We start from the raw sequence: 25,876 nt of genomic DNA on the forward strand, positions 1-25,876 counted from the left end.
TTTCTTTTGTTTTGTAGCAGGAGGATATTGTTGATTACAGCCGCAGCAAGGCTGTCTTCCTTTTTCAATCAAACAATTTGCTTATCACCAATTACAAATGTCCTTCATGTGTTCAGTGGTGTCTTGTGGGAGGTACAGTAGATGTGAAGAGCTGTTGAAAAGCAGCAAAGCCAGGCTGAAAGGAAACACAGAGGCAGGCTTAGATAAGATACAAGACTTTGCGCCGCAATAGTTATATAACCATTTTGTTAAGGATCAGCTGGATTCCTACTGTATTTTTGCAACTGCCATGGTAACACTGGGAGACGTGTGTGTGTGTGTGTGTGTGTGTGTGTGTATAATACATATTGAACAAGGATCAGCAAAGACAGCTACTCTGCATGTGCTAGATGGACTAAAAAAAATTGTGTGTGTGATGGCATAAGTTCATGTGTGTAAGGACAAAATGGCCCTGATCAAGTGTTTGGCATCTTCCCCCCTGCAGTGTCCTCAAACCTGTGAGCTGTTCCCCACAAAGCTCCTCCAAAGCAAGAGATAACGGCAGATAGAGAGACAAATGAAACCTGAGCAAACAGTTGTGTCTGACCCATCCCACATCCTCCAAGCACATCACATGATTAGCCTCCCACCTGCTTCTGATCAGGGATGCAGAGGGAGTGTGTGTGTGTGTGTGTGTTTGTGTGTGCATGTGTGCATGTGTGTTTGTGTCTGTGTGTGTGTGTGTGTGTGTGTGTGTGTGTGTGTGTGTGTGTTTGTTTCTAAATGTGTTGAAGAAGCGAAATGGTGGATGTTAGCGCATGTAATGACCTGAAGGAGGAGAAGGGTTTAGAACAGCCGGGGTGAAGCTGCCATAACTCACTCCATCACTGCACAGGAACCCCCACCCCACCCCACCCCTCCTCCTCCTCTCCTGACTCTCAGCTCTGTCCCACTCACCACGCTCTACTTTATGTACTTGCACAGTTGGAGGTGCAAGGGCACAGCTCACAGTGCACCTTCTCTCTGGTGAGCAGGAGAAGCCGGGGCCTGCGCGCGGGAGTGATTGATGATTATGGGACAACTGCAAGTGGAATAATGCTGGCTGGAGCTATTTATAAACAAAAACACGGCCTGTGCCTCTGCCAGCTCCAACGCATATTACCATTCTTATCCCAGACCCCATTACAGAGGGCTCTGCACAGTGGCTCAAATGTCATTTTTTATTGGGAGAGCACAATCCCACATATTGAAATGGCTAAGGAATCATATTAGCTGCAGTGGCAGTCATAATGCTGGTATCAATATCCTGCAATTAACTGACCTGTGAGATTGCAGACGGAATCAAAGGGAGATGAAGAAGCGGGATCAGTGTAGCGCCATCAGATGCATGCAAGCCTAATGTTCCATAAAATCACTCATTCTTGGCCACATGAAAGGAACAACATAATAGATAACAACTGTCACATAAATAAATGATGAATTGCAGTGTGAATGTAGTGAAATAAATAACTCTGTGAAGGAGCAGTAATGACTGATTATCACCCACAAGGTCTTTGGGGAACTAGAGATACTGCAGTGCTCCGAGGAGTTAAAGCTGACACTCCAAAAAGCACGTAGCTGCCCACAAATTACTGGTCTGTTACAATACTTACTCCACAGCACTGTTTCCCCAGCTCAAGATCACACACATACAGTGTCTTTTGTGCCAGTTGGTCAAAAGCTGAATTCAAAAAGTGGTTAAAACATCTAATTTCAATTAATTTAATTAGTCACGCTGTAATACAATCTGCCTACATTCAATTTTCTGATTGTTCATTGCCTCAAAGGTACGTACATTGCATACTGCAGTCTCGATTTAAACCATTTAGTCCCAAAAGTAAAATGTGAAGTTTTGGGAGGTTTTCTATTGAAGTTTTAGCCATCTGTTCTTCATGGCCTCATGCATCAACCATTAAAAAATGTATGCTTTGCAGATTTTTTCAGGCAATTCCAGTGCAGAGAATAATATTTTTATCACTACATTTTAAATTGTTTACAAAGTTTACCAGTTGTTAATTGAATAAATATTCCAAGCCCCAATGCATGGGATATTAAGTAGTGGGTGACACAGGAAATTGTTTAAGCACATTTTGTGAATTGATTTGCTTAGCGATAAGTCCAGGGGAAACTAGAGTTTTGGGATATTTCAAACATGAGAATCATCCAACCCAGATCTTTTAGTTTCTTCAACACAATGGTTATTGGTATTACCAGTTATCCACGTCATGGAAAGATTAAATGCTGAACACATGGTGGATAAACTAGGAAAATAAGACATGGAAAATAACCATAACTGCCATTTTATAAAGACCATCACAGCCACAGAAGTGGCTTGCTCATAAAGGCAGAGCAGTCTCCGAAAGAGATACCCCATTGGTCTCACTTTCTTGTCTGCCAGAATTCAGATCTTGGATCACTACAAACCACACTCCATGGAGTCCAATCAAACCCTGTGGTGAGCCTACCATTAAACTTTAATCATTGTTGTGTAAATGGGATTTTTCCAATGTGGCAAGTGATTCAGAAATTTGGACAGTGCAATAGCAGAAACATGCCTTTAATAATCTCATATTCTGCATGCTTACTTCTATTGAAATTTTAGCAAACGCTCAGCACACAGCCATTTTGTGGCAGCCTGAGAAATGAGCAATAATGAATGTTAAATTAAAAAGCAATACCGAGGAAATTTCCATTTAAGTATGTGAGGCCTGGGCTTTTTTTCCCAGTCAAATCTTCAGTGTACAGCTGTTTTATCCATCCTAGTATTCTGTTCTCTGAGTATGTAAATGCTGGTTTTGAATTTAACCAGGTACAGAGGGAACATCTTCATCCCAGGAATTAGCATAGCAGCCAATAACATAATAAAGTAGTCCCTGATTAGCTCTCAAAAAGACCAGTTTGAAAACCACTGACATGCAGTATAATACATTAAGTTAATTTGGCTCTTTGGCTTAGAGTGCTTTAAAATCTACGGAGCAACCCATGCCATGTGGTTCCATGCCCCCAAGCAAGCAAATATAAATTATGGGCCTTTTCTAAAACTATGCATTAACTGTATTACTCTGAACAAATTGGTATATATCAAGGTGTTTTATTCGAAAGATAATTTTAATCTAAGCATGTAGAGCTTAAGTTTCCGTCTCTGGAAATAAATGTCCTTTACATGTCGAAGAAAAATGTTACACAGAGCACACACAGTTTTTCAAGATTGCTCCCTTCAAAATCCTATTACAGTCAAATTCAGCCTGTCTTACTTGTGAATCCCATTACAGGCCTCATGACAGGTAAAATGAGAAGGATCTAAAGGAAGGACATTGGAAGGTAATATACTGATAAACTACTCCATTTGTAATAATAACAGTGGCAGGAGTGGCAACTCCAGAGGTAATAATTTATTTAGGTATCATTTCAACCTTGGACTTCGAAGTTTGAGGATAAACAAGGAAAAGAATGGCACCACAGAGAGTGCAAAGCAACCTCTGAAATGTTCTGATGTTGAGTTGTTCCTTTTGCTGAAACTGAATTTAAAAGAAAAAAAGGCAAATAGGGAAACGCAAATGTAGGAGCACACTCATGTCGGATATTAGAGAGATACAGATTTGTATATTGAAAGAATTTAATGAAGCTGAAGAAGAAAAAAAAGGGTGGGGAAAAGGTCGTGGTGGGAGGGGGGCTGGCAGCGAGCTACACGTCTTTATATTGAACCAAACGGGAATGATGGACTGTTATTATGTGGATGTAGTTATTATGCAGAATCATACCACGAGCAGACGATGCTGCACGTCTGTGTGTGGTTCAAGACAAATGAACACAGGAAGGCAATCAGGACTTGTAGAATTAAAGCTCTAAAATGAGAGGAGTGAATATAAGCTGGACAAAGAGCAATTATCAGTAGCAGAGAACGGCATGTCCGGGAGACTGGCCTCTATCAGTCAGCCTTACAGTAGTTGTCTGCTCGTTGTAATGCTGGAGATCTGGAGACGGAGCAGGGAGGCAGCAGGAAAACACCAGTGTCAGGTTAAAACTGTCCTTCGAATGTCAGCTTTTTAGGAACGAAGTCCTGAGTAACAGTTTTATTAATGAGACTGACCATTATGCAGTTTTAGAACTATAGAATGGATTTTTGAAAGTGTTTAATGTATATGTTGATCTACGGAAAATCACAGATGAGGAGGCTTTCAAGTTGTGCTTGTTTCTAGAACAAACAGTCAACTTTGCAACCTCTGCCCAACACTACATCTGCAGAAGCACTTCTCCTTTTTTATAAGTTACATTAAAGAAACGGGGTGGTCTTTTCAGTTTATATTCCTCACCCCAATAACAGCCGCATGATCCCATTGGCCTGGCTGTCAAATCAAGGCATTTGTGCAAAAGAAGGAGTCTGTCACAGAAAACTGCCATGTGAATTATATGATCAGAAAGGCGACCATGTGGTGCTCTTTCATGTCTGAAGCGTGCTTAAATGCTGCATTGTTAAAGCTTGGTGTGCAGGGTGAGGTATCCAAACAACTGGCCCTAGATCAGCCAGCCAGCCAGCCAGCCAGCGGTGTCTCCTTATCAAGACTGAAACCAGTTATGACACATCCACATTGAGGGGGAAACCATGGTCCCCTCTCTGCTGAAGCTGCCGTGCTCAGCACTGAACCAAATCTGTTCCAAACCCAGAGGCAGCCCAGGGGAGACCAAAACCAAAATCAAAGGGCCATTTTTTTCTGCAGGGGCCATATCCTCTCCTCACTCTGTGTTTCCCCCTGCTGATGCTGCTGCTGAGCAGGGCACGGAGCAGAAAACTGCCTAGCAAGAATACTTCAACATTTAACCATGAGGGGGACTCCAGTAATCACTATCACTTTAACTCAGGGAGTAGAACAATATAAAAAGATGCTAGTAAACACACTGCTATTCCATGAAATAGCTCAGCCTATTACTTGTGAATATTTTGTTTAGGGCATGGCAAAAAAAATTAAGATTCCTATGGGGGAAACAGGTCACTGCATAGGCACGTAATACAAAGAAATTTAATAATTTAAAATTAATGTAGTAAGAAATTAGTAATTATAGTAAGTGTATCCAAATTTGTGATTTACTACTAATTTAATAATTGGGATACATCTTTGACCCACTTTAAGAAGATCTATTTTTATAGTCACAGAGTTGGAAAAAATATAAGGAAAACAAGTTTATTTCACTAATAAGTGCTTATACTGCACATGTGCTTGCTAAAGTAATTACATCGTATATAAAACCATGTTTAATTCAATTAGTAATGATGACTTGATGTGGCTTTAATATCACATAATCTTGGCAGGGAATTGTGGTACTTTCTGTTTGTCCAAATGAATGTCTACAATTAGAAATTACAATTGGTCACAAAGCTGTGTCCTGGTGGATGATTTCCCACAAAGCAACCATTTTGACTTGGCCACCAGTGCTGTGGGTTTACTGCCCAGTTGACCACAGCCCAGTGATCTCCATTGAGGATGGTCCAGTCTGTTTTCCACCAAAGAGTCTATTTACTTCAGATTGAGGGAGGCTTTTGGCCCAGTCTACAACCTGTGAACATGTTTGAGCAGCCGTCCTTGCAGGCCAACAACACTCTGTGGGCAATGCTGAAAGCTTAACCACTCACACAGGAAAGTACTCTTCAACCTGACATACCTGGGCCAAAGGGTTTCTTCTCATTAAAAGCCATTTGGAAGAAATGACAAGTACACGCCTGCTGTGTCTGTCAATTTGTTCCTCCTTGTCTGACCTCTTTTGTGTGTTGAAATTAAATTCCTAAATTAAACTTGGTGACGTGCCTCCAGCAGAGTTCTCTTTGCTCAGGAAAACAACACGAACAAGGTACCTCAAGCCTTATCTATTCTTTGCTGAACATAAAACACTCTGCCATCTCCACACCTGTGTTGCTGGCTTCAGCTGAGCTCCACATAAATGTGTCCATTCTTGGAATGAATTAGAGGCTCAATTATTCTCAGGACTGATGAAATAATGCTTTTGGATTTGAAGTGAAAATGTCAGATCAGCTCAAGTGGAAGTGTCGAATACTGCAGAAAACATTTGTAAAAGTTATCACCGTGAGCAAAAACCTCCATTTTTCCAACCATTCAGAACACTCGGATGACTATATATGGTTATCTGCTCAAGACACACCACCACATGCAAATGTCTCTTTCTCAGAATTTTCAGATAAAATTTCTAAAAAACCATATTTGAATGTGTCATTTTGGTTAACTAGTGATTTTATCAGCAAAAAGTGCTGCTACAGTCCTCTCACTGCTACATGTAGCTACATGCTAACTTCAGGGAAACCTGTAATCTTGGTTGCTTATTTCTCACAAATTGTCAGATCATGTGATTTTTCATGGTAAAAAGTACTCCTATACTCCATTATAGTCATTCGCTCAGTTGCACCGGCTGCAATGACCATGGTACACACAATCAGAGTGAAAATGCGAAAATGCTGACCAATTCGAGCAGACTGGGCCTTTAAGTAATTGGGAGTGGGGCTTAAAAAAACAGGCATTGCAATAGATCTTCATCGACAGAGGGGGAATAAAGGTGCAGCAGCCATAGGCAGTATGAGAAAAAATAAAAACTATTCTGATTAAAACATGTAAGCATGTTCTAGTAGAAACACAAAGTATAATAAAAGAGCATTACATTTCTCCTTTCACTGGATTCTGACCTGGCCATCATGGTGATCCCATTGACTAACAGATAATCTGCCACAAGTATAGCCCATTGCTGCTTTAATTAAAGAGGATATTCAACATTCTGTGGATTTTGCTGAAGCTTTTACCAAGACTGCAATGGTAGCAATATCATAATTGAATTTCTAGATCCCCATATTAAAAAGTAAGCTGTACTGAGGACTGAAAAGAGAGCAGAGTGAAAGGAGGGAGGGAGAAGCAGTAAACAACGGGTTAAGACTTTAGCGGCATCTAACCTTGAGAGCTGTGGAGAGAATAAAACAGCACCACGCAAAGCATTCCCCTGAGCCTCTTTTACCTAGCTCTGCTGCGGAGCTCCAGCTTCTTTAGGATGCAGGCCCAGCATATTGACTAGCCCATCATGCCTGTAAGACCCACTGGATTAGCTGGCCCTTTGAGCTCTGCCTCCCCGCGCGAACTCTGCACTCAGCATCGACTGTAATGAGGGCTTTAGGTTAGACCTCTGCTGAGGTAAACACTCCAAAAAAATTGCGCTCGTCTCGCTCATTGATTTTTATCAACTAACACGCCTACTGTGGGGCTAGTTACAGATAAAGCAGTGAAAAATGTTACCATGCATGTTTGTACTTTGTGATTCAGCCATGGACCCTTTTTGCTTGTCCCTAGGCAAGGATAGAGCTGAATAGGATGAAAAAGGGAGTTAAAGCCAGGGAAATGAAAGACAGAGAATGTGTGCAAGAGAGACGGAGAGAGAGAGAGAGAGATGAAGGGTGGATGGAGATAATGGTTTCTCCTGCTGCACAGAATTGCGACAGACTGGGTGGAACAGCTTAGATCAATTGTTGCAATTGTGCTCGTTCGTGGGCGTGTTTAGGATTGTTTTGGCCTATCTCTGTGTTGTGAATAAAACCAGTAGGCTGTAGTTAATGGTGTGAAAAATGGCATCCATCGAAGTGCACAAGCAGCCTCCGAGAATAGCTACATCATTTCATTGTGTCAAAGCATACTGTACGCAGAGGGACAGCTTGCTCTCTATTAGGCCGTCAGACTCACTGTCTCTTTTACCAGGTGTGGATACTGACTTTTACCAAGATCCACATAAGGAATAATGAGAAACACAAATAATTAATGTGAAGTGATGCTATGCTTTCCACCGCTTCCATAGCCTGTGAAAGTGCTAAGGGCAGCACGGGCCAACCCACTCACCAGTGTAGCAGCTTAATCCAGCTACAATCTTTGGAACTGTGTTATACTGAGGGATCATCAGGAGGCTTTTTTTGTCCTTCCTTTTATTTTTAGCCGTAGTCTGTGATGCATCATAAATCAACCCAGTTTCAAATGAGATTGTTCACTTTTAAACAGCAGAAATAGCTGAACTGAGATGGCACACAACTGAGCATCTGTATCCTCTGGCCTGATGCACATTTTATGCACATAGCATGTGCATTTTCCTGACATCCAACGTCAAGCAGGTGCTCGCAGATAACTCACAAGTGGTTTCTTAGCGCTATGAATATTCAACATTTATGAGGTTTGAAGCATGGAAAACTGATAGCACATCTGGTAGTTCTGTGGTTTGTAGAAAGTTGCGGTACACTAGAATTATGTTTGGCTTCTTGACTGGTTAGCAGCTGGAAGTGTAGTAAAACAATTTATTTTGTATAACAGAAAGGTTGTATGACCATTTCCACAAAGCTCTTTATTGTTAAATGCTAGAGCATGTCATTTGTCATTTTATAGTTGCAGTCCAATGAATTGTAATAAAAAGGAGTCTAAAATTTTTCAGTAATTTGTCATAATTAAAACAAATGAGCAACGGCACAAGGAAACTATATTGTGGGAAAAATACACTTACAATATTTAGACATGTAGAACCAATGGGTGTTTTTAGTTTGACACATTAGAAGCCTTTCATTTATTATGAGTGATGAACAATCACTGAAGCATTTTAGTTTTGTTGACATATTTTAGAAAACATTTCATATGAAGTTTATGAAGAATGAAGCTCAGCCTCCTGTTTACCTTGTTATAAAGTAAATGTGTTGTCTTATTATCTCAAAACACAAATGTCCAATGATTCTATAAGGAAGTTGTCAGAGTTATACATTAGCATACACTCCGGTCATTTATTACTAAGCACATTTCCCCAAGCATAATTTCTTTGTGTCCTGAAAAAAACAAAAACACAACACACACACTCACAGAGGACAAAATAAGGACACACCACCATGGAAAACTCATTTTTTAAGGTCTATAAATTTTGGCACAACATTTGCTAGGTTGTCCTGTCTTCACTTAGACTTGTTTTATTGATTATGTTGGAGTCGTGACAGCAAATACGCAAATTAAAATTCTTCTCTACCTTGCAAAATTCATTAAATGATCAGAGCTGCATTACTGCTAAAGTACTGTTACTGTGAGACATGTCAACAATATGTCGTTGTGGATTTGATGGTTATAGTTGGATTGACAGTTATTATATGTTTGTTTTCTGTGGTTGCGTTTGGAACGTGAAAACCACTGCACTGAGGCATCCTGCACAATGTTTCATAAAACAAAAACTTAACTAAAATACATATTAATTTTAAAATAATTACATTATCCCTTAGTGTTTATTTTCCCAGCAGCCGCAGTGTTCTTTACACAGCCACACAGTATAAATATGCAGCAGGTGCTCAGAAAATAATCAATATAAATAAATCTAGCTTAAAGTCTGTTCAGCAAGAAAATGAAATCTGATCTTCAAAAATGCTTACTAAAGAAAACCCATATGCTTACTGATGTTTCAACAACACCTACATTATTTTCCTTCCAAATCAGTAGCTGAAAATGCCTAAAGTTCTAAAAGTTTGTGTTTTCACCAGTTTGTCAGGAAATTGATTTTTAATAAGGAGACTTTTTGGCCCAAAGTAAGTTAGTACTTGCTCTCAGCCTGGGCAGCGCCCCCATGGAGCTCATAAATTAAATTGCTGGTTTTAGGGTTTGTTTAATGTAAGAAATGGTTTTTCGAAATTTGAATTGGTTTGGCTTGTTGTGGGCAATGCACATCCTGGGATTAAACACGACCATAGAACATGACTTTAAAAGGGAACCAAGCCTAAGCAAAATCTGACTTAAATTGCAATAGGTAGGATTTTTTTCAATTTGTCCTCAATTTTGGAAACACTGCAAAGAAAAGACACAACTGCAAGCCCTGGAAAATAATGCAAGGATTGGTAGAACTAGCATACATAATAAGCAATAATAGGCTAATACGGAGGTAATGCACTTTTCAACAGGAATCTAGAAATGCCAAAACATTAGATTCTCTGAGTGGGATTTATTTATAATCCATCTAATTAATGCCAACTAGACAGAGATACATTTAACATTTAAATGTCATTAATTACTTCACTTTGTGAGGAGCCTGTTTGTCTGAATATCAAAGCAGGTTGTCTGAGCTTGTCCCAGGGTGTCATAGTTAATCTGCATCGAGGACCTGAGCGGGACCTGTCTTATTGAATTAATTTCATTTTTGTTTTCACTTATTATGCAAGTGAACATTTGAATTTCTCAATGGATGAGATTGGTATAGTCCACAATAAGTCTACCAACCTTAACTGATGTAATGGTGAGGATATCGTTACCCTATTCAACCTGCCTAAAAGGGTAATGCAGAGCTTGTGCCAGGGACTTGGATATCAATGGTCCTGTATTGTAAAAAGTGAGATTTCCATTTATTTTTTTATGATGAAGCAGGTCTTTGTGCTATATAAATTCTTGTAAAGTATCAATTAATTAAAAAACTGGATCTTAAAACAAGTCAACAGGATTTACATACATTTGTGATGTCACAACTATACTATACATGGGTAGAAAGTGCACCTAATACAGTAACAGTCATTACCCAGCTGCAATGGGTGTGAGTGCAGAGCAGATTGAGAAACATTGACCAATCAGAGCAGAGCAAACTGGACTTTTTCATAAGCGGGCTTAATGAGACAGGCGCTAAATCCAGGTAATGCCAGGTATATTTATACAGACAATATGAGAAAAATGTGTTTTTTTCTTACATAAAAGCATGTTAACATGTTCTAGTAGAAACCTCACATATAAGTATGAACACAAATATGGGCATTAAATGTCTCTTTAAATATCAAGAAAACAGTAAATCCTCTAAAGACAAATTGACAGCTGCACTACATCCATGAATCACACAATTGGAAACCAAGCCAAGTAAAACAGAGTGGCACACAGAGCAGCATCAATGTGCAACACCTGTTCACTCAGGAAGCCTCTTTGCATGCTGGGAGCTGGTTCCCTAAAGGGACAATAGAAGACTGAGACCAATGATCGTAGGTCTCCATATTTCTGTTATTTTATCTCAACTCGGCTCAACTTTATTTGTAAAGCACATTAAAAACAACCACAGCCGCAACAAAGTGCTGTACATAAACAAGCAAACAAGAACAATAAAATAAATAAAACAGGAAATAAAGACTAAAATAAATAGTTTCATTGCTTTTTAAGAAACAATTAAAAAACATCAAATAAAATACAAACCCTAAAACACTAAAACAAGAGCAGAGTCTCATGCATGGTTGAAAGCCAAGGAATAAAATAGGTTTTAAGATGAGTTTTAGAAATGGACAGTGAGGAGGCTTCTCTGATGTACAAAAGCAGCTCATTCCACAAAACTGGGGGCTGCAACAGAGAAAGCTCTGTCCCCTCTGAGCTTCCGTTTTGACCTGGGTACCTCCAGGAGCAGAAGCTCAGCTGAGCAGGAGCGTAGGGCGAGACCATTTAAAGATTTAAAAACAAATAAAAGAATCTTAAAATGGACTCTAAAATGCACAGGCAGCCAGTGGAGGGAGGCCAGGATGGGAGTTATGTGCTCCCTCTTACGAACTCCAGTTAAGAGGTGACCAGCCGCATTCTGCACTAACTGGAGCCGTGCGAGGGAGGACTGGCTGACTCCAAAGTACAAAGAGTTACAGTAATCCAGCCGAGATGTAACGAAGGCATGGATTACTATTTCAAAGTGGTGGTGCATAAGAAAAGGCTTTCTCAAAATGGAGCCCAGTGGCAGTAAATACAAAGAAAAAAGCAGGGGCCCTAAAATTGACCCCTGTGGAACCCCATACAGCAGCGGAGCAGGGCTGGACTCCGAGGTACCGAGGCTCACACACAAACTTCTGTCGGTCAGATAGGAATTGAGCCACTCCAGCGCAGTACCACCGATGCCAACTAGGTGGCGTAACTGAGCCACTAGGGTGCTATGGTCCACTGTATCAAACACTGCAGTCAGGTCCAACAGAACAAGAACCACATAATCACCGGAGTCGTTAGCCAGGAGGATATCGTTGAACACTGAGTAGAGCTGACTCTGTGCTATGCATAGTTTTAAAACCAGATTGAAACACCTCCATGACACCATGCACATCAAGGAAAGACTGTAGCTGACCGTATACAACCTTCTCCAAGACCTTAGAGATAAAGGGCAGCTTGGAGATAGGCCTAAAATTGTCCAGCACACTACGATCAAGGCCAGGTTTCTTTAGTAGGGGCTGCACCACTGCCTGCTTAAAAGGAGGAACAAGACCAGTAGACAGACTACTGTTAATGACATTTAACACAGACTGCCCTATACTGGGGAAAACCTCTTTAAAGAAATGAGGGGAGACAGCATCACAGGGAGAACCTCAGCAGTGACTGAAGGGGTCAGATGCAGGAGCAGAGATGAAAGGCCCTAGCAGTAACAACCTTATCAATAAAAAAGTGCAGAAAGCTATCACACATTTCAGGAGATGCCTCCAAGCTGACAGGCCGGTTTTAAATAACACACGCGGGTTGTGACGGTTGGACTCAATGATGTTTGACAGGTATTCTCTTTTTGTTTCTTTAACGGTGCTCCAGTAGCGGTGCCAACAGTCCTTAAGGATTTCGAAGGAAACCTGCACCTTGTCCTTCTTCCACTTTCGTTCAGCTTTGCGGCACTCCCATCTAGCTGCATAAGTTCTGCCATTAAACCAGGGCTCAGATTTAGCTTTGGGCTGCACAGTTTTCAATGGAGGCACAGAGTCTAGTATGGTCTGGCAGGAGGAGTAAAACGAGGAGTTGAGCTCCTCAGTGTCAGCAGAGACAGGAGGCACACAGAGCTGGTCAAAAGCCACAGAGAAATGACCGGCAGTGCAGGAGTTTAAAATCTGACGTCTCTGAACAGGAGAACGAACAGTCAGCTGTTCGACAAGAATGCTGCACTCACCGACACCGATCCAGGTCCCCGTCACACAGAAAAAATCCAGGCCATGGGAGCTAAAGAAATCCCTCAGGATGAAAGTTTTGTTTGCCAGAGATCTAGCGTTCACCAAGCCGATCCTGGTTGGAGCCGGCGGGGCTTGTGGCCCGGTGGATCGGGGAGCCTGAGGCAGCGTCCTCAGGAGCTGGTGGTTTATCCCGCGCTGAGAGAACCGGAGGGGGCAGAGGCGAAGGGCCAGGGTCCCTCAGATGAGCCGATGATAGGTACCAGGCAGGCATCTATGGGATCCAGGAATCGCCGGGGCACAGCAAAACAAGGGAATAATCAAAGTTATTTCCGGTAAACGGACGAAGATCGCGTCAGCTTGAGCCTCAGCTTCACCAGCTGACCTACGCATCTGCCACGGCGACGGCGATGCTATAAAGGTGATAAAGGTAAGGCCGAGGCCTGGAACAGGTGAAAAACCAAAACACCAAACATTGCAGGAGCAGATGGCCAGCCACACACACTGGCGCCATTATGACGTCATCATGACTTTTATGCAACATTTCTTCAATCATTTTTGCTTGATGGCTAGATTTTGGCTTGGAAATTGGACTGGTGGTGTTAGATTTTGTCGGAGGATGATATCCAAGGCAGCTATCCAACATGGAGTGAGGTTTGTGTCAGCAAGTGTCGGTGGAGCAGGTGTTGAGGCTGCAGGTGAATAATTTGGCCATGGTAATGAGTTATACTTCCAGTATGAATTCAGCGGCGGGTGTATTTTCCGCTTTTTGCACGGCTTATAAGTGACCTTTGTCATTTATACACATTTCACCACAGTCACTGTGATTCCCTGTAAAGGCCAGCACATTTACAATCCCTGAGTCTAAGATGTAAAACCACAAAATGAAACCCTGTTGAGCGTCTTCAAAGATGGCTCTCCATGTCTCTGGAATCTCCCTCTCTCCCTGTCCCTCTTTGCCTTGCACTGGCAGCTCACACCCTGCCAGTGGCACTGCATGGATGGCTGCCACCACTGTCATTGTCAATAGCATGACAACGCAACATCTAATGCGGGGCCGGGCAAGATAAAAGAGGCACAGCAGAGAGGACAGGCTAATTATTCAGACTCACAGCTAAGAGCAGACGGGGACAGAACATGTCAACAAACTGTTTGGGTGATTAATATTTTTTGTCATCTGCGCAGTCACCTGTGCAGTTGGCAGTTTATGGCCAAGATGATGAAGCCCAAGATTTCTGACTTTTATGCAAAGTAGATGATACAGCAAGGTCTAAGAGGGTGAAAATTATAATTAGACTTTTTGGTCTGCTGTTATTCTCAAGGATATTAACTAGGGATGGGACTGCAGGTTGATGTGGGCTGCGGCGAACCGTGTGCTGCAGGTCCTGATTAGAGAGAGAAAAATCCTAATTATGATTATGCAAAAAGCAGATTGGAAAAAAATGAATTTACTGATGAAGTTACTGATGAACATGCATTAGCAAATTCCCAAGGTTAATAACCTTGTGGACTGTCTTCTTTGTTTCCAACATGGTGCCGTGCCAATTCCGTGTCAATTTGCTTTATACAGTATTATTATTAGAATTCTATGCATACCTTCACCAATATCAAATACTGTCATGGGAAATGTTGTCATGATCTTGTTTCATTTGGATGTAGATAATTACTTACCACATTTAGGTTATTGTTTGTAGGGTTCATGGTCACACTGACTCGTGGCTACTTTCTTATTATTTTGCTGCAGTAAACCCAATTGTCAATAATCACAGGTGGCAGGCCTTTGGGAAGCCGTTTCTGCTGTCAGATGGCTGCATGATTATAAAAAGAGTGATCTGTTCAAGGGTCTCTAAATGCTAACAGCAATGGCATTGCGATTAGCCTCTTTAGCTAGTTTACAACCATCTATTTTATGACCATGCAGCTGTTTTAACAACAGCAGCATAAATATGTGTCATAGATCACATAATAGTGGTGTTATCTTTATTTAACAGTGGGCTATTTTTTTTTATCAAAAACAATGGGAGAAATAGATCTGTAGAGATCTGAACAGATCCTCTGCATGAGAATACATTTAGAGAAGCAGGACTCTTAAAAATGTATATCATAATTAGGGTTGGGAATATAACATGTTCATTTAATTGATGACAGAACAAAATGTGTCAAAGAAATAAAAGCATATTAATCATGCTTTATGATGCCCTTAATCTCATACATCACATACAACCGTCCACATTAGCTTTATAAACATGATAGTAGATCACAAAGCATTACTTGGCACAGTGGATTTTAAACCTTCATTTAAAAATAGCCCAAATGTTGTTGACAGGAACACTGTTCTTTCCAAGGTAAGGAGTACTTCAAGCCTAACATATCACCTCAATGCAAAGCACCTAGCTTGTTGGTCAGAGCTAGCATTTTAAATGCTTCTCATGGCAAATAGTCATAATACCAAAGATTTACTGATTCCAATCTCAAATGTGAGAACTAGTGATTTTCACTGTCTTACATTGCAGTTAAATCAATCAAATCAAAATCAAAATTACTTTATTCATCCCCAAGGGGAAATTCAGTTAGTCTGGTAGAATCTCTTGAAGAATGAGACAGCCTGATGGCTGTAGGAGCGAAGGATCTTTTGAATCTATCCGTCCTGCAATGGAGAGAGAGGAGCCGTCCACTGCTGTTTTTCTGGTCCATAAAGGTTTTGTGTAGATGATCTGGGTATTTCAGGATGGTCCGAACATCTTGACAGTGCATCTCTCCACCACCTCCTCCAGTGTGTCCAACCTGGCTCCAACCAATGGTTTAGTTAACTGAGTATTTGGGGAGTTTGGATTGTTGTTCAGACATTAGACATCATCCTGAGCTTTAGGAAATTGTGGTTGGTATTATCTTAGGGTTTTCAGATGTTGCATGGAGCAAACAAAAAATGAATTCATCCAAAATTGATTGTGAAATAATTATTACAACCCAAAATTTTACCATGTGTCCTTGAAAAACTGTTCACTATGCGTGAGTACTAATGGTTTCTGATGTATAGGTTGTCCTGGAACAAGGGACAATCTTAACAGCAATAATTAAACATTTAATTGCGACACTATCACAAGTTGACTGAATGATTTATTTAATTAATTTAAAGATAAAGATCAACACAAAAAGCCACTTTAAAGACAGATCCCATTGATTTTTGCGATGGTCACCTTGACCCTGGCCATTGACTCTTCTGACTCTGTAAGGGCATACACTCTAAGACTGATTGAAATGAATATTGTTTGATTGACTGACTTAAGTAGTGCTTCTATCATGCACACAAAATAAACTACACAATGTATTTAATTCAGCCTACATAGCTGCATAGTTGATCGTTAACCACGTTCCTCTCCTGAATGAATCCATTATGGAAGGCATGCTCACGTTTGTCCAAACTGACTCACATGTGCTGCCGCAAGTAATGCAAATGCGTACAGAACATTCATCTCAACACAAAAATCCATATTTGCATGCTGTATGTGGTAAGGAAAGTATGAAATAGCTGAAGAGTCTGACAAGTAAAGCCGCTCCACTGTCCTCAATTCAACTATGACTCACAGTTTTGAGGCTCCCAGTGAGTGAGCGCAGATTATCCACTGGAAATGAGCTGGCTGATAGAAATACTAGGAATGACTTTTCGGACGGGATAAGATATGGACTGATTTGGGGATTTTTTTCTCCAACTACTATAACTTAACTTTAAATATATTCTGCTGTCTTCATGTAAAAAAGTACATTTACGGTTTGATAGTCATTGAATACAGTGAGATTATCAATACAGTGTGAAGAAAAAGACGTTGCAGTTTGTGTGTGACTAAGGACTTGAGGTTAATCATGATTGTAATGACCCCCACAGAGCTAAATGTCCTGGCACTACCACATAAATCATAGTGCCCAGTCTGCAGCTTGAAGTCTTTGTGCTTCTGTGCCAAAAGGCAAACTTTGTAACTAATTGCCCTAATCCTGTCCTTGTTTGGCTTTTGCGCCATTGACATGGCTTAAAAGAAGGAAGGAGGGAGTGATAAAGCAGAGGCGGAGCTGCGATGATGACCTCTGCAGTGGCTATCAAGGTCATGGCTGAAAGTATAACTCCCAGAATCAGCTGTTCATGTTGGCAAAGAGGGCAGCTTGATAGAGTGGTTTGCCCACAGTCAGGACTTTCAGAGTCAGGTGAGGGTGAAGACACTCAGGTCACCCATTGTTGGGTTTGTGGGGAAGCTTTTGTCAGCACAAAACAAATAGGACAAGGGTATAGCACAACAGCAGGGCATCCGATGTCTGTTGCAGTCTTTACAGGTGTCTATGTGTGTGAGTGTGTGTGTGTGGAGGAAATATTTAGAGACTCAAGAGATGATGTGGAGAAGGAGGAAGATATGGAGGCAGAAGGGGAGAGAGGAGGAGCCAGGGAGGGACAGAGAAAAAGAAAAAAAGAGACAGACAGACAGAGAGAAGGCTTATCTCTTGGCCTGCAGACAACAGTTCTTTTTCAGAGCTGGAGCCGTGTGCACAGAGCCACGAGGGAAGCGTGTTCCTCTTCGGGGTGTGTGAGCCAGAGGGTCAGCAGTTCATCCCATAATTCTATGGCTGCAAGTCAGTCGCAGATGCACGACAATAAAAAGTGGATCTAGCTATTTAACACCTGTCATTCTAGCATCTGCACTGGGAGCTGACTGGAGTGGCTGTTAGCCAAAGAATATTTGCAAGAGTTCACGAAGGAGGACAAAAGATTTCTCCATTTCCCCCATCTATCTGTGTGTTTGTATTTTCTTATTTTTATAAAACCTTTTATTTTAACTGATGCTGGAATTTCATGAGTCCTTTGCCCCAAAGAAGCCTCAGATCCATCCGTCTTGCGTCACTATCGCTTTGCAGAGTCATTTGTAAGAACCAAAAATAGCTTTGGTCTACATTTAGTCAATGACATGTGCTATGACCTAAATGGAGGCGATATTAAATGGGCTGCAAGTAGCTAAATTTGTGGTGGCACATACTCCTTAAAGGGAACTGTGTTTTCAGTTCATTTTTAGGTGTAAATTATGAAGAAAGGAAGGAAAAAATCGAGGGCACTGCCTACATCAAAAAACTACAAATGCCTTTAAAGTTAAAATGCACAAACTGAAGGGCCTCTTGCTTCCAAAGAATTTTAAGATGATACAGAATATTATGGCATACTGTCATTAACAAACAAAGTCTAATATCAGTTAGAAAGAGAAAAGTTTTTTATGAGGTGGTGGGTTAAAGGTGCAGCCTACGATGCAGACACTATTTCGTAGAAAGTACAAGAACTAAATTGGTACTTAAATTGGATTGTGATTTAAAACCACAAGAGCATTTTTAAAAAGAGCACTTTTGGGGGCATTTATTGCATTGTAAATGTTTTTACATGGAAAGATTAGCATACAAAATGAAAAAATAGTTTTTCATTCCACTGTGACTTTAAGGCATTTTACAAGGAACTGCAAGACGTGCTGAATTAAGTACACCCACTGAGATAGCTACGGGTTAGAATCAGCAAAAAAAATCCAGATAATTAAATTATATGCACATATATACATAATTATATATATAAATGCAAACATCTAAATCTAAATTGCTATTAACTGGACTATATTTAAAATGATTATAACTAAATGTTCAAATATTCAAGTCAAACTCCTCATACTCACCCCACATTTATGTGGTCAAAATACAGATTGCTGCTTTCAACATCAGAACACAACATGAACACAGCAGTCTGGGTAGGCGACATGTAAACTCTTAATGGAGTTCTATTTCATCCTTCCTGACCGCCAGAGGCGGTGCATAAGCACTGAATGACTTCGTCTTGCGCATGTACAGGTCGAGTAGTTATACCAACAAAGTCACGTGTGACCCCCTGATGACCCCCGGATAGGTTATATCTTCCGGTGTCATCAGAGGATCTGTTCCTTTGTTCTTCTCGCGTTGCAGGTATACTACAGCTGTAGTGTCAGCGTATGCAAAAAAAAAAAAACCTTACTGGAGCCGCTATAGCCGAAGCTACGTAGTTAGCAGCTTGCCGCCGGGAGCCTTGTGACCAAGCTGTTTCGGTCGGAGCCGCGAGGAGCTCGCCCTCCAAAGGCTGCGGCAAGCCGTCCTCCGGGACGCGGCGTGCGGCCGCTCTCACCGGCACTGTGAGCACCCTTCCTTCGGATCGTCGTACATCCACACAAGGTTGGCCTCTCGGCTGGGTGAGTAATTTGTCTCTTTATTACTTGTTGGTGACGGCAGTGTATCCGCTCCCTCTCCCAGCATAACGGTACGCCGCGGTGGCTCATAGTTAGCAGCAGCGTGTTCGCTCGTGTTAACTTGTTTATCTCAGAACGCCTGGCGGCTGTTTCATGGATTTAGCGGCGACGTGTTGGTGACGGCGGTGTTTTCGCCCCCTCTCCCATCATAAGTGAGCCCTTATCTTGTTGTGTTAACTGCATTATTACGGTAGACGACTCGGTCGTACCCGTGCTGCCTTCAAGGTACCGCTTTTCTGTTGGATTTGAGTAACCTTTCAGTTTGCAGTTAGCAGTGCTATTTTCGCTGGCTGAAACTGCATAGTTATTGGTTTGTTGTTATTTTGAACATCATTCCTTGTTTGGGTTAAACCGGAGGTTCATTATTATTATATGAAATAAATAAATACATATAATAAAAACCTATAACGAAAAAAAAAAAAAAAATTTTTGAAAGTGCAGAGGACAGCCTTGTTGGTGAAGGCAGTGTCTTCGCTCCCGCTCCCAACATACGCTGCTTGGTGGTGTCATAATTGGCGGTTGCAATTATGATAACCACTCATTGTTGCTCTGCCTGCATGGCTTTTCTGCAGCCTGAGGATGGCCATGACCTTTGCCCCTCATGCCTTGGCCTCGAGCATTTGAGGGAGGGCCTTTCGGAGAACCCGTGCATGAACTGCAGCCTCATGCCCCGAGCGGTACGAGCTGCTAGGCTGGCTGGGATGGAGCAGCTTCTGGGTGGTGTGTCCTCGCCAGAAGAATTGCCCCCAGCCCAGACCCTGGACCAGACCCGGCCCAGTCGGTTGAAGCGCCGGGCCGCAGAGGCTGAAGGCGTTCCCTCCAGGAAGGTGGCCAGGGGGTCTAAGCTGGCTTCCAGGGTGGACCAGCTGACGGCAGAGCTTCATCAGATGAAGTCCATCTTTTTGGCTCTCCAGCCTGGGACTGGTGCAGGGAGTGCGGGTACGCCTACTCCTTCCGTGACCATGTCTGGCCCAGAGGATGACGTCCTCTCGACCACGGCCTCAGCCACTGCCTTCAGGGAATATGAGGAAATTGCAGGCCCTCAGGACACCATCTCCCATGCCTCGGGGGCGGGATCCCGTTCCTCGGCTCACAGCTCGGAGGGGGGATCAGGGGGTAGCTCCATGGGGGCTATCATTCGTACAGCCCTGGCCCGTATACAGCTCGATATGCCACAAGCCCAGCTGCCTCCAGCAAGTGCTTTTTTCAGGCGTGTTCCGACCCAGACTGCCTTTGCAGTGCCTCCTTCAGAGGAATACCTGAGGGAGCTGCATGCATGTTGGAGGGACTCCGGAGCCCTCTCTCATGCAACATCCGATGGCCGAACCCTGGCAGCCATGCAAGATGCAGCCAGGTTTGGTCTGGGTCGCATGCCGGCTATTGAACAGACAGTGGCGGCGCTCATCGTCTCTCCCGATGAGGCCCTGAGGTTGGATGCCAGGTGTCCATCTCCCCAATGTCGTGTCACAGACGGCCTTTTGTCTAAGGCCTATGACGCGGCAGCTCGCATGGGTCGGATAGGCAACTCCATGTCTCACCTTATGCTTGCTCTTTCGGCATCCCTACAGGAGTCCACGGTCGACTCTTCCACTGTGGATTTTAGTGATGCATCCCTGCAGGCTTTCGCCCTTATGTCCAGGGAACTGGGACGGCTGATGTCTACACTTGTTCAGACGCGCCGCCAGGTCTGGCTGGCCCAGTCACCCCTCTCGGAGGCGTGCAGAAGGACCCTCCGCAGTGTCCCAGTGGAGCCAGGGGGGTTGTTTGGATCGGCTGCTCTGGAGGCGCTGGAGAGGACAGTCCAAGCCAGGCAGACCAGGCAAAGCCTGTCTGGGTTACGTAGAGGCACGCCTTTTCCTGCTAGGGCAAGGGGATCAGCAGCTGCCCCACAACGCCGCGCTCAGCCTCAAGGTCGCCTTGGTGGCCACCAGAGGCCCCCTCTTCCAGTGCAACAGCCCATGCGGCGCACAGCCCAGGACTTTCGGGTCCCTGAATGCAGGCCCTCGAGACAACCTCGGGTTACTGAGAGTAACCGGCGCCCCCCCAGGGCCCCCAGAGGCCGGGGGGCCAGGAACTGATGGGCCGGGGCCGGCCGTCGGCTGTATGTCCCAGCAGCAGCTCAGCAATTGGGCTGCTTACATCTCGGACCCCTGGGTGGTATCCACCCTGACCCAGGGGTACAAACTGCAGTTCCGACGCCGGCCCCCATCCATTGGCCGGGTCAAAATGACCATCATGAGCGACCCGGTCAGGGCCCTGGCCCTAAACCAGGAGCTATCTGCTCTTTTAGTCAAGGGTGCAATCGAGCCGGTAGACCCCCTGTCACAGCCCGGGGGGTACTACTCAACATACTTTCTCGTGGGAAAGAAGGATGGCGGGCTTCGCCCCATCCTCGACCTGAGGGGACTCAACAGGTTCCTAAAGGTCATTCCATTCCGTATGCTCAGCACAGCAGAGGTACTGCGGACGATTGCCATGGGGGAGTGGTTTACATCCATCGACCTGAAGGATGCCTACTTCCACATTCCTGTCATACCCCGCCACAGGCAGTTCCTGCGTTTTGCCTTTCAGGGCCACCATTTCCAATTCCGGGTGCTTCCCTTTGGCCTCTCACTGTCTCCGCGGGTCTTCACCCGGTGTGTGGCTGCAGCCCTTTCGCCCCTGCAGTCGCAGGGCATGAAAGTTCTCCCATACCTGGACGACTGGCTGGTGTGTGCGCCGTCTCAGTCCCGGGCTGCTCGAGATACAGCTGCTCTTCTGGCTCACGTGGCCCGACTGGGTCTCACGGTGAACCTGGAGAAGAGCTGCTTGGTCCCCTCCCGGAATATCACCTTCCTGGGTGTGGTTCTGGACACTGTCACCATGAGGGCTTGTCCATCACCACGGCGGGTGGCCGACGTCTCTCGCCTCCTCCCTCTCTTCCGGTTGGGCCAGCGGCTGCCCTTCCTCCAGTTCCTGCGCCTTCTGGGCAAACTAACGGCTGCTGCAGCCGTCGTTCCCTTGGGCTTGCTGTCACTACGCCCCCTCCAGAGGTGGCTAAACAGCTTTCACTTGGACGCCAAGTGGCACAGGCACAGAAAGATCAAGGTGTCTCGGCGGTGCCTACTGGCCCTGTCCCCATGGAGGAGAAGGGCGTTCATGCTGCAGGGTGTGCCCATAGGCTCTGTTCCATCTCGCCGGGAGACTGTCACAACGGACGCTTCCCTCTCAGGGTGGGGTGCAGTGTGGCAGAACAGGACAGCGCAGGGGCGATGGTCTGCTCTGGCCCAAGCAGACCACGTCAATGTACTGGAGCTCCGTGCTGTACATCTAGCACTCAGGCACTTTCTTCCCCACTTGGTAGGGAGGCATGTGCTTGTTCGGTCGGACAACATCTCGACCGTCTCCCACATAAACCACCAGGGGGGCACCAGGTCTGCACGGTTACTACATGTAACCAGGGACCTCCTTACTTGGGCAGCCCCCCGCCTAGCCAGCCTGAGGGCAATGTATCTCCCAGGGAGACAGAACGAGGTGGCGGACTCTCTGTCTCGAGGCAAGCCCCCCCCGGGGGAGTGGCGGCTTCATCCGGAGGTGGTTCTGAGGATTTGGGACCGATTCGGCAGGGCGGAGGTGGATCTCTTCGCCTCAGCAGAGACAACCCATTGCCCCCTCTGGTTCTCCTGGATAGAGGAGACCAGCCCACTGGGGCAGGACGCCCTCGCACACGAGTGGCCGATAGGCCTCCTCTATGCCTTCCCACCAGTCCCTCTGATTGCGGCGGTACTTCAGAGGGTTCTCCAACAGGGCCACACACTGCTTCTGGTGGCCCCTTTTTGGCCAGGAAGGACATGGTTTCCTCTGCTGCACAGCCTCTGTCGCAGCAAGCCATGGCGCCTCCCCGACAGGAAGGACCTCCTCTCTCAGCTGAGGGGCAGGGTCTGGCACCCCGACCCTTGCCGCCTGCAACTGTGGGTCTGGCCTCTGCAGGGCCGAACCCACTGCTGAATGAATGTACTGACTCTGTCCGTAGAACTGTCTTGAACGCCAGGGCACCTTCTACCCGGGCACAGTATGAGAACAGGTGGCAGCTGTTCTCGGCTTGGTGTTCAGACAGGAGTGTGGACTCTGTACGCTGCTCTGTGCCCGTTATTCTCGAGTTCTTGCAATCCCTCCTGGATAGCGGGCGGCGTCCCTCTACTTTGAAAGTGTATGTGGCTGCTATTTCGACACGGCACGATCGAGTCGATGGCAGCACTGTGGGGGGCCACAGGCTGGTGACCCTTTTTTTGAAGGGTGCTCTGAGACTGAATCCCCCACAGGCACCAAGAGCTCCAGGGTGGGACCTGCCCTTGGTACTGGGTGCCCTTTGCTTGCCTCCCTTTGAGCCACTGGCACGGGCAGAACTGAAGTGGTTATCGGCAAAGACCGCCTTCCTCCTCGCCATCACTTCAGCGAAGCGTGTTGGGGAGCTTCATGCCCTGTCAGTCAGTAGTTCGTGTCTGAGGTGGAACTCTGATGGCTCAGGGGTTACCTTATGGCCGAATGTGGCATTTCAGCCTAAAGTTCTGACGAGCTCACGTCTTAATCAGCCTATCCAGCTGGCAAGATTTGTCCCACCTGAAGGGGAAGGGGACGATACATCTGAGCTGTTATGTCCTCTGCGGGCTTTACAGGCATACATTGGGAATACCGCAAGTTTACGCCAGTCAGACCAGCTTTTTGTGTGCCATGGTGGTCCGAAGAAGGGTCACGCACTGTCGAAGCAGCGCTTGTCTCACTGGATTGTGGACGTCATAATCCATGCATATGAGGCAGGTGGTCACCCCCTGCCACCCGGGGTGAGGTGCCACTCTGTCCGGGGCGTCTCCACATCATGGGCGGCTCTGAGAGGTGTGCCCCTGGAGACCATATGTGCTGCGGCCTCATGGGCGTCACCGAGCACCTTCACCAGATTTTACCGGGTGAATGTTGCCACTCCTCACCCGCTGGGTGTGGTCCTCCTACCAAGTTCCTCTACTTCCACTCAGTAAGGTGAGTAGGTGGGATTCCTCGTGACTCTTTTGGTATGTGTCATCCAGTGCTTATGCACCGCCTCTGGCGGTCAGGAAGGATGAAATAGAACGAAAGTTACGTATGTAACTACGGTTCTATGAATCCTGGATGACCGCCAGAGCGTCCAGTCACTCAGAACCCTCGTGTTTTCGCGAGAAGATTCTGCAGGAACAGATCCTCTGATGACACCGGAAGATATAACCTATCCGGGGGTCATCAGGGGGTCACACGTGACTTTGTTGGTATAACTACTCGACCTGTACATGCGCAAGACGAAGTCATTCAGTGCTTATGCACCGCCTCTGGCGGTCATCCAGGATTCATAGAACCGTAGTTACATACGTAACTTTCGAATTATGCGCTGTGAGACAGAATTAAATTCCCAAATCAATTAAGGAAACTCTTGGCAAGCCTGTGGGCGATAGCCATATTTCCCCACATTTTCTATGTAAATGAAAACCTCATTTTGCTACTTATCATACCACTTTGCTCAGATCAATGCACCCTCTCTTTCTGCTTGGGAGTAAGTCGCACAGTGCTTTGTATCCACGGCTAAGTTGCCATTATGATGCCCCACTTTGATTCTTCCAAAAAAGGGATCTCATCCTCGCAGAGCTTCACTTCATAGTTAGCACTGTTCCTGCTGATTGTTTGAGAACTTCAGACAAAGCATTGAATGGAAACTTAATAAGTAAAGATAAACCGTTTTTGACACTTAGTGCTACTTTTTTTGCCATTGAAGTGCAGGAAAAATAGCATGCTCATCAGGGAAGTTGTGTGTCTCTAGAGCAATGGATTAAAAGAGTGAGAGACATGTGAGGGGTTCTAGTTTCAAAACTTTTTCTTACACAAGCAGGAGAAAGCGTGACCTTTGCACGTAACATAGCTGTGAATGTAAATCTCACACGAAGCTCTCCAGCTCCACTAATTGATGCCTGCAGCAAAAATACAAAAATTCCGCTGCTTTGACACGTCCATGTGAAGGCTTAGTGTCACTCCCGGAAAGAGTGCACCTCTGGGAGCTCATGCACTCTGTCAAACGCCCTCTCCTCTGCTTGACCAGATGCGGCCTATCCGGACACCTGGAGGAGGGTGACACCATTACCTCTCCCTCACTCTAATTGCATGGACATAACATTGGCAGTTGGGAAACTGTTCCGAAGCCAAATACTGCAGGGGAGGTAGCGGGGGCTCCATGCTCTGAAATTCATTCCGACAGTCCCTGCCTGATTGACAGATTGATAAAGGTTGACTGTGGCCTCTACTCGCCGCAGGTAGACACGCTGTTTGCCCCGCCTCCACGGGGCTCCTGGGAGGCTGGCTTTAGGGTTGAGAAGTGGAAAACAGCTCAGGAAACATTTAGTGTTGGATTTGAATCTGGCTATAACTGTTGGTGGTCAGGCAATTAGATATACACAGTGCAAAACAGAGCCTCATGCTGTTCTCAGCCCACTCCTGCCTGCCTGCCTGCCTGCCTCAGAACTATACATATGGATGAGTGTAAGCTCAGGAAGAAAGAAGGAGCAGCAAAGCCATAAGCCAGAACTAGTTTCACTTTTGTATACAGGTTGTCTTAATGTTTTATAATGTAGAGCTTCCCCATCGCAAACTTTGA

The 25,876-nt window shown here is 44.8% G+C and overlaps 2 protein-coding genes across 4 annotated transcripts in view; one reads left to right on the forward strand and one right to left on the reverse strand.

Moving 5' to 3' along the window:
* loxl1 (lysyl oxidase-like 1) overlaps window positions 1-25,876 on the reverse strand; it is a 272,803-nt gene that overhangs the window by 137,545 nt on the left and 109,382 nt on the right. The window lies entirely within an intron of this gene.
* insyn1 (inhibitory synaptic factor 1) overlaps window positions 1-25,876 on the forward strand; it is a 56,383-nt gene that overhangs the window by 715 nt on the left and 29,792 nt on the right. The gene's annotated exons all lie outside the window — the stretch shown is intronic.

The sequence above is a fragment of the Centropristis striata genome, chromosome 2 (assembly GCF_030273125.1).
Source record: "Centropristis striata isolate RG_2023a ecotype Rhode Island chromosome 2, C.striata_1.0, whole genome shotgun sequence".
Taxonomy (NCBI): Eukaryota; Metazoa; Chordata; class Actinopteri; order Perciformes; family Serranidae; genus Centropristis; species Centropristis striata.